This window comes from Procambarus clarkii, chromosome 40 (genome assembly GCF_040958095.1).
Source record: "Procambarus clarkii isolate CNS0578487 chromosome 40, FALCON_Pclarkii_2.0, whole genome shotgun sequence".
Lineage (NCBI taxonomy): Eukaryota > Metazoa > Arthropoda > Malacostraca > Decapoda > Cambaridae > Procambarus > Procambarus clarkii.
The window spans coordinates 13618097-13627311 of NC_091189.1; positions in this window are offsets into that span (position 1 = coordinate 13618097).

A 9215-nucleotide genomic window follows, 5' to 3' on the forward strand; every position below is an offset into this window, starting at 1 on the left:
TTTGGTAGTCGTGACGTGGATTGTTATGCCCCACATGCAAGGTCTTGCATTTATCGCCATTAAAGAGCATTTGCCAGTCATCGACCATTTGTGGAGTTCATGCAGATCTCTTAGGTCTCGATATTTATTTATTTATTATTTATTTATTTATATTCAAGAAGGTACATTGGGTTTATGAGTGTACAGAGCATTGAAGTTTTATAATCTTGTAAAGCCATTAGCACGCATAGCGTTTCGGGCATATCATTAATCTAACAGATAATTTTAAGAAGGTAATTTCTAGCAAAATTAAAAAAAAATGTTTACATGTACATTTGTAAGAAAGTATAAAAATGCATTGCAAGAAAGTATAAAAAATACATTGTATAAGAAATTTGACAGGATTAGTAGGCGAAAACTTATGGGCAATCCACTGGTACATTGTAGCATAATTTGAGGATCATTGCAAGGTATAATGCAGTAAACTATGTGTTCAGTATAACAACCATGATGATTACAATGGTAAAGTTGTATGGCTTTGGTACATATATTGGGGATTGGGTAACACTATATACAGTGCTTGTTTCAAGCACTAGGTAGGAGACTATGAAGATGAAATTAGGCACATTTTGGTTTTATTTTTGAATAAGGCATAAGTTTGACAGCTTTTCAATTCGTTAGGGAGTGAGTTCCATAGACCAGGTCCCTTTATTTGCAAAGAGTGTTTACACAGATTAATTTCGATTCTGGGGATATTAAAGATATATTTATTTCTGGTGTGGTGATTATGTGTTCTATTACAGTTGTCCAGGAAGAGTTTCAAAACAGGATTTGCACTTAAGAACAGGGTTTTATAAATGTAATTGGCACAAGAGAATGTGTGGAGTGAATTTATGTTTAGTATGTTTAGGGATTTAAACAGGGAGGCTGAGTGTTGTCTGAAAGCAGAGTTTGTTATTGTTCTGATAGCAGATCAACAGATCAATATCACTTTCACTTCCCACTTTACCATAGATCTTAGTGTCATCTGCACATTTGATGAAGTGATCTGTAATATTCACATCTATGTCATTGACGTATATGACAAAGAGGGTTGGCCCCAAAATGGACCCCTGAAGGACCCCACTTAGCACATTTCCCAATCAGATTCATTCCGATTTAGCACGACCCTGTTTTCTATGTTTTAACCATTGTTTTATCCATTCTAGTATTCTCCCATTTATTTCATGTGCCTGTAATTTCCTTGCTAGTCCCTCATGTGGTACCTTGTCAAAAGCTTTAGCAAAGTCCATGTAAGCTACATCTACCGGAAGTCTTTTGTCTGAATTGCCGGTTACTGTTTCCAGAAATGTGAGCAGGTTAGTGAGGCAGAATCTATTTTTATCAAACCCATGTTGCGTTGATTTTACAAGATTTTTCTATGTGAGATGTTTTATGATTCCTTCACTTAGGATTCTCTCCATGAGCTTGCAGATGTGTGATGTCAAGCTGATCGGACGGGAGTTTTCTGCCGAGAATATTTTTTTTTTAATGGGATTAACTTTTGCATATTTCCAATCCAGGGGAACTGTCCCTTAGTCCAGGGATTTTCTGAAAAGGAGTTTCAGTGGTATGAATAGTACAATTGCCAGTTCCTTTACGACGTTGGACTGAAATCCATCCACACCTGGGGCTTTTGAGTCTTTTAGTTTGGCAATGCTCTTCCTGATTGTGTTGCATGTAATGGGTAAATCCCTTAATTCATTCTCTTCACCTTCTTCCAATATTTGCGTGGGTGATGGGATGTCGTTCAATCTTTCTAGTGTGAACACTAATGTAAAGTATTCATTAAGTATGTTTGCTGCCCTTATATTATCCAGTATAACTTGGTTAATCTCATTTTTAGGGGTCCTATAGAGTCCTTTGTTTTGGTTTTACTAAGTATATATGCATAGAATGATTTTGGATCTTCCTAAATGTTTTGGGCACGTTTTCTTTCGGCTAATCTGACTTCCTAGGTGGCTGAATTTAATGTCCTTTTATATATCTCATAATCCATGATGTTCATCGTTGATTTATACCGTCTCCAGAGGTTCCGTTTAGTTATTTGCGCTCTTTTTACCACTTGTGTCATCCATCTTGTTCCCTTTCTGTCCTTTCTCCTTACATAGACACTTGTACATAGACTAGACATAGACCCCACACTGAGACACTTGTGTGGAATCCGCGCATGTAGAAGCCATGCATTGGTGGGGTACACGCGCTTGGATGAGAACCGGGTTTTGGGGAAGCCTCGTACTTGGGGGAACAGCAATTTTGAGGCTCCTGTATGTAGGGGCCTCGCACTTGTGTATGGCTCTTAGGATCTCCGGGCTTGTTGAGCCCCTGCTTGCCTGGAGGCCAAATTGAGACAAAATTCATAGGAAACAGACAGATTCCATTTCAGACCTTCTGGTTATATGTGTCAGGCCTCGGGCGCAAGTGTGCTAAGGTCAGTTACTAGGGTGATAAAGATGGCTAAGTATGATGATCGAAGATCACCCACACTTAGGTTATGTGTGATGGACTCACCTGAGGTGTGATGGACTCACATGAGGTGTAGGTTCAAGTTACTCTGTAGCAGTCTCCTGGTCAACTGTGAGCTTCCACCACATATCAACTTCCTCTGCACCTCCAGTCAGTTCTCCTTGGTTACCACAAAAAATAATGAAGTTAGTTTTTTGCCTTTCTGGGTTATTTAAGACAGCTTGAGAGGGAGTAAGTGACTCGCTGGCGGCCTTGAAGCTAACTGTTCAGTTTTTTTCCATTTTAATATATCTATAATAATTCATCCATGACAATTACCTCACCGTCAAAATCTCGCCAACATATAAATTATATTTTAAATCATAAATGTTTATACGTGATGAAACGACAGAAGAGTCATGAAAGACAGACTAGTCATAGGTAGACAGACCTGTTTATCCATGACTTGTCTGCGTGTGTTTATATATATATATATATAATATATATATAATATATATATATATATATATATATATATATATATATATATATATATATATATATATATATATATATATATATATATATATATATATATATATATAAAGGGAAGGGAGTACTACCTCTGGCTGCAAGGAGGGGGCCCTTAGCCTCGGAGGAAACCACGCATAACGCATTAGAGGGAATGTTTAGGTCCCCTCCGATACAGTTTCTGTGTGTTTTTCTTTTACCACCCCCTTCCTTTTGTATTTTTTTTTGCTTTATTATATATTTAAAGGTTACAAGATTTACATTGGATTATACAATGAGTGCCTAAAGGTTATGGATCACTTTTTCCGCTAGCTAACTCCGCTAACTAACTTTTCCGCAAACTACTCTTCCGGACAGGAACCGAGGACGCAGCATGCGTTTCCCCTCTGGATCGCCACACTGAGGTGCTGAAACAAAAAACTGGCAGCCCTTGGGTCTCTGGTGACTTCAATGAGTCTGGAGCCTAATTCCTTGAGAAATCCCAATGCATTCTTACCCCAGGGACTATGCGTCTCAGATACTATGGGAACAAATGTCTTTTGACCTTCCAATCGCCTGTATTTAACTGATTTTGCTATTTCCCTGTGGTTGGCCGCCCCACCAGCTTGATCAGCACCGAAGTGTACATAGGTGTCAGCCAGGGTGGATACACATGTGTATTTCCACACCAACTGTTTGTCCCTTTTCATATGGTGGTGCCGTCAGGACGAAATGCGGGGTAATCCAGGTTTTGGTCCCCTAGGATGCGAGGTTCTCTCTCCGCTGGACACTGAGCTGAGACGAGGCTCCTCTTGATGATGTCATTGACCTCGTTGTGTCTTGCATGTCAGCCCTTTAATTGTGCTTCCGCAATACAACCCAAGCAGTCCATATTGGTCTGCTTCTACCCTGTTGCAAATACACTTGTATTCAGTGTGAATTGGGGCACCAAGGCGGAGGGCCACTGCTATCTTGAGGTTATCTTGAGATGATTTCGGGGCTTTAGTGTCCCCGCGGCCTATACGTAACTTGTACCCTATATGTAACTCCTTTTTTTGTAACAAAGTTCAAATAAAACAAATATATATGTGTACATACAAAAGAATGGGGGTGGTAGGAGAAGATAATATTAGTGTTCATAGAGAAACCACAAGGTCTTCTCTGAATACTTTATATTTTCTTCTCCGAGGCTATGGGTCCCCACATTGGCACCAGAGGTGGTACCCTCACAAACTTTATTATATATATATATATATATATATATATATATATATATATATATATATATGTCGTACCTAGTAGCCAGAACTCACTTCTCAGCCTACTATACAAGGCCCAATTTGCCTAATAAGCCAAGTTTTCATGAATTAATTGTTTTTCGACTACCTAACCTACCTAACCTAACCTAACCTAACTTTTTCCGCTACCTAACCTTACCTAACCTATAAAGATAGGTTAGGTTAGGTTTGGTAGGGTTGGTTAGGTTCGGTCATATATCTACGTTAATTTTAACTCCAATTAAAAAAAATTGACCTCATACGTAATGAAATGGGTAGCTTTATCATTTCATAAGAAAAATATTTGAGAAAATATATTAATTCAGGAAAACTTGGCTTATTAGGCAAATCGGGCCTTGCATAGTAGGCTGAGAAGTGAATTCTGGCTACTAGGTACGACATATATATATATATATATATATATATATATATATATATATATATATATATATATATATGTCGTACCTAATAGCCAGAACTCACTTCTCAGCCTACTATTCAAGGCCCGATTTGCCTAATAAGCCAATTTTTCCTGAATTAATATATTTACTATAATTTTTTTCTTATGAAATGATAAAGCAACCCTTTTCTCTATGTATGAGGTCAATTTTTTTTTATTGGAGTTAAAATTAACGTAGATATATGACCGAACCTAACCAACCCTACCTAACCTAACCTAACGTATATTTATAGGTAAGGTTAGGTTAGGTAGCCAAAAAAAGCTAGGTTAGGTTAGGTTAGGTAGGTTAGGTAGACGAAAAAACATTAATTCATGAAAACTTGGCTTATTAGGCAAATCGGGCCTTGAATAGTAGGCTGAGAAGTGCGTTCTGGCTATTAGGTACGACATATATATATATATATATATATATATATATATATATATATATATATGTCGTACCTAATAGCCAGAAGGCACTTCTCAGCCAACTATGCATGGCCCGATTTGCCTAATAAGCCAAGTTTTCCTGAATTAATGTTTTTTCGACTACCTAACCTACCTAACCTAACCTAACCTAACTTTTTCTGCTACCTAACCTAACCTAACCGATAGAGATAGGTTAGGTTAGGTTAGGTAGGGTTGGTTAGGTTCGGTCATATATCTACGTTAATTTTAACTCCAATAAAAAAAATTAACCTCATACATAATGAAATGGGTAGCTTTATCATTTCATAAAAAAAAAAATAGAAAAAATATATTAATTCAGGGAAACTTGGCTTATTAGGCAAATCGGGCCTTGCATAGTAGGCTGAGAAGTGCGTTCTGGCTATTAGGTACGACATATATATATATATATATATATATATATATATATATATATATATATATATATATATATATGTCGTACCTAGTAGCCAGAACTCACTTTTCAGCCTACTATTCAAGGCCCGATTTGCCTAATAAGCCAAGTTTTCCTGAATTAATATATTTACTATAATTTTTTTCTTATGAAATGATAAAGCAACCCTTTTCTCTATGTATGAGGTCAATTTTTTTTTATTGGAGTTAAAATTAACGTAGATATATGACCGAACCTAACCAACCCTACCTAACCTAACCTAACCTATATTTATAGGTAAGGTTAGGTTAGGTAGCCAAAAAAAGCTAGGTTAGGTTAGGTTAGGTAGGTTAGGTAGACGAAAAAACATTAATTCATGAAAACTTGGCTTATTAGGCAAATCGGGCCTTGAATAGTAGGCTGAGAAGTGCGTTCTGGCTATTAGGTACGACATATATATATATATATATATATATATATGTCGTACCTAGTAGCCAGAACTCACTTCTCAGCCTACTATTCAAGGCCCGATTTGCCTAATAAGCCAAGTTTTCCTGAATTAATATATTTACTATAATTTTTTTCTTATGAAATGATAAAGCAACCCTTTTCACTATGTATGAGGTCAATGTTTTTTATTGGAGTTAAAATTAACGTAGATATATGACCGAACCTAACCAACCCTACCTAACCTAACCTAACCTATATATATAGGTAAGGTTAGGTTAGGTAGCCAAAAAAAGCTAGGTTAGGTTAGGTTAGGTAGGTTAGGTAGACGAAAAAACATTAATTCATGAAAACTTGGCTTATTAGGCAAATTGGGCCTTGCATAGTAGGCTGAGAAGTGAGTTCTGGCTACTAGGTACGACATATATATATATATATATATATATATATATATATATATATATATATATATATATATATATATATATGTCGTACCTAGTAGCCAGAACGCACTTCTCGGCCTACTATGCAAGGCCAAATTTGCCTAATAAGCCAAGTTTTTCTGAATTAATATATTTTCTCTAATTTTTTTCTTATGAAATGATAAAGCTACCCATTTTATTATGTATGAGGTCAATTTTTTTTATTGGAGTTTAAATTAACGTAGATATATGGCCGAACCTAACCAACCCTACCTAACCTAACCTAACCTATCTTTATAGGTTAGGTTGGGTTAGGTAGCCGAAAAAGGTAGGTTAGGTTAGGTTAGGTAGGTTAGGTAGTCGAGAAACAATTAATTCATGAAAACTTGGCTTATTAGGCAAATCGGGCCTTGCATAGTAGGCTGAGAAGTGCGTTCTGGCTATTAGGTACGACATATATATATATATATATATATATATATATATATAGACATATGTCGTACCTAATAGCCAGAACGCACTTCTCAGCCTACTATGCAAGGCCCGATTTGCCTAATAAGCCAAGTTTCCCTGAATTAATATATTTTTTCTATTTTTTTTTTTATGAAATGATAAAGCTACCCATTTCATTATGTATGAGGTTAATTTTTTTTATTGGAGTTAAAATTAACGTAGATATATGACCGAACCTAACCAACCCTACCTAACCTAACCTAACCTATCTCTATCGGTTAGGTTAGGTTAGGTAGCAGAAAAAGTTAGGTTAGGTTAGGTTAGGTAGGTTAGGTAGTCGAAAAAACATTAATTCAGGAAAACTTGGCTTATTAGGCAAATCGGGCCATGCATAGTTGGCTGAGAAGTGCCTTCTGGCTATTAGGTACGACATATATATATATATATATATATATATATATATATATATATATATATATATATATGTCGTACCTAGTAGCCAGAACGCACTTCTATGCCTAGTATGCAAGGCCCGATTTGCCTAGTTAGCCAAGTTTTCATGAATTAATTGTTTTTCGACTACCTAACCTACCTAACCTAACCTAACCTAACTTTTTCGGCTACCTAACCTAACCTAACCTATAAAGATAGGTTAGGTTAGGTTAGGTAGGGTTGGTTAGGTTCGGTCATATATCTACGTTAATTTTAACTCCAATAAAAAAAAATTGACCTCGTACGTAATGAAATGGGTAGCTGTATCATTTCATAAGACAAAAATTAGATAAAATATATTAATTCAGGAAAACTTAGCTTATTAGGCAAATCGGGCCTTGCATAATAGGCCGAGAAGTGTGTTCTGGCTACTAGATACGACATATATATATATATATATATATATATATATATATATATATATATATATATATGTCGTACCTAGTAGCCAGAACTCACTTTTTGGCCTACTATTCAAGGCCCGATTTGCCTAATAAGCCAAGTTTTCCTGAATTAATATATTTTTTCTAATTTTTTTCTTATGAAATGATAAAGCTACCCATTTCATTATGTATGAGGTCAATTTTTTTTTATTGGAGTTAAAATTAACGTAGATATATGACCGAACCTAACCAACCCTACCTAACCTAACCTAACCTATCTTTATAGGTTAGGTTTGGTTAGGTAGCCGAAAAAGTTAGGTTAGGTTAGGTTAGGTAGGTTAGGTAGTCGAAAAACAATTAATTCATGAAAACTTGGCTTATTAGGCAAATCGGGCCTTGAATAGTAGGCCAAAAAGTGAGTTCTGGCTACTAGGTACGACATATATATATATATATATATATATATATATATATATATATATATATATATATATATATATATATATATATATATATATATATATATATATATATATATATATATATATATACAGTTTACATACACTAGGGGCCTAACGACTGAGTGGACAGCGGTCGGGGTTCGTAATCCTAATGGTCTAGGTTCAATGCCCGGCAGAGGCGGAAACAAATGGGCAGTTTCTTTCACCCTGATGCTCTTGTTCACCTAGCAGTAAATAGGTACCTTGGTGTTAGACAGCTGCTACGGGCTGCTTCCTGGGGATGTGTGTGTGTTAAAATTAGGATTAAGGATATGATATAGCTATGTACTTATGGAACTGTTGATCATCCAATAATTCATTAATTAGTGTAATTAGCGTATCAGGACTGTAACGCTTACCTAAAGTAATTTTGAGGTTCAATTCCTGTGCCCAATATGTGCCTCTGTAACCTTTTCCATTACCGCCCACAGGAAGCGTATGGGATGCATAATAAATGAATTAAACTAAAGAGATGGAGATATTAGATAAACCTATAGTTAACTCTTAAACTACACTTTGTAACTTCTCATATGGAACAGGCTAAAAGCACAATGTTGGGTGCTTAAGCTTGTTAATAATAATAAAGAGGAAAATTATTAAAGTAAACTTTCAACTTGTATACTACTGTCGATTCCCAATCCATTTCAGGCTATGCTCTTCCAAGCTGAGGATGCCCCCAAAAAGTGGCCCATCGATTTTTTCTTTTCCGTAGGTCTATATATTATGCAATGAATAACTATATGTTCTCAAATATAAATTCACATCATTGTGCATAACAGTTTTGTATTTAGTTAGGCCTAACGTAAGTTAAGTTAGATATTTTGGGTCTTTTGGCAACTTTTTATATTCACAGTACAGTATAACTTACAACTGTAAAGAGTTGAAATAGCTAGCAGTTGTGTATATTATTTGTAGGGAGACATTAGCACGCAGGAATTTGGACTTACCTGCAGAGATGAATCACAAGTTTGGTAATGTTGTGTACTGA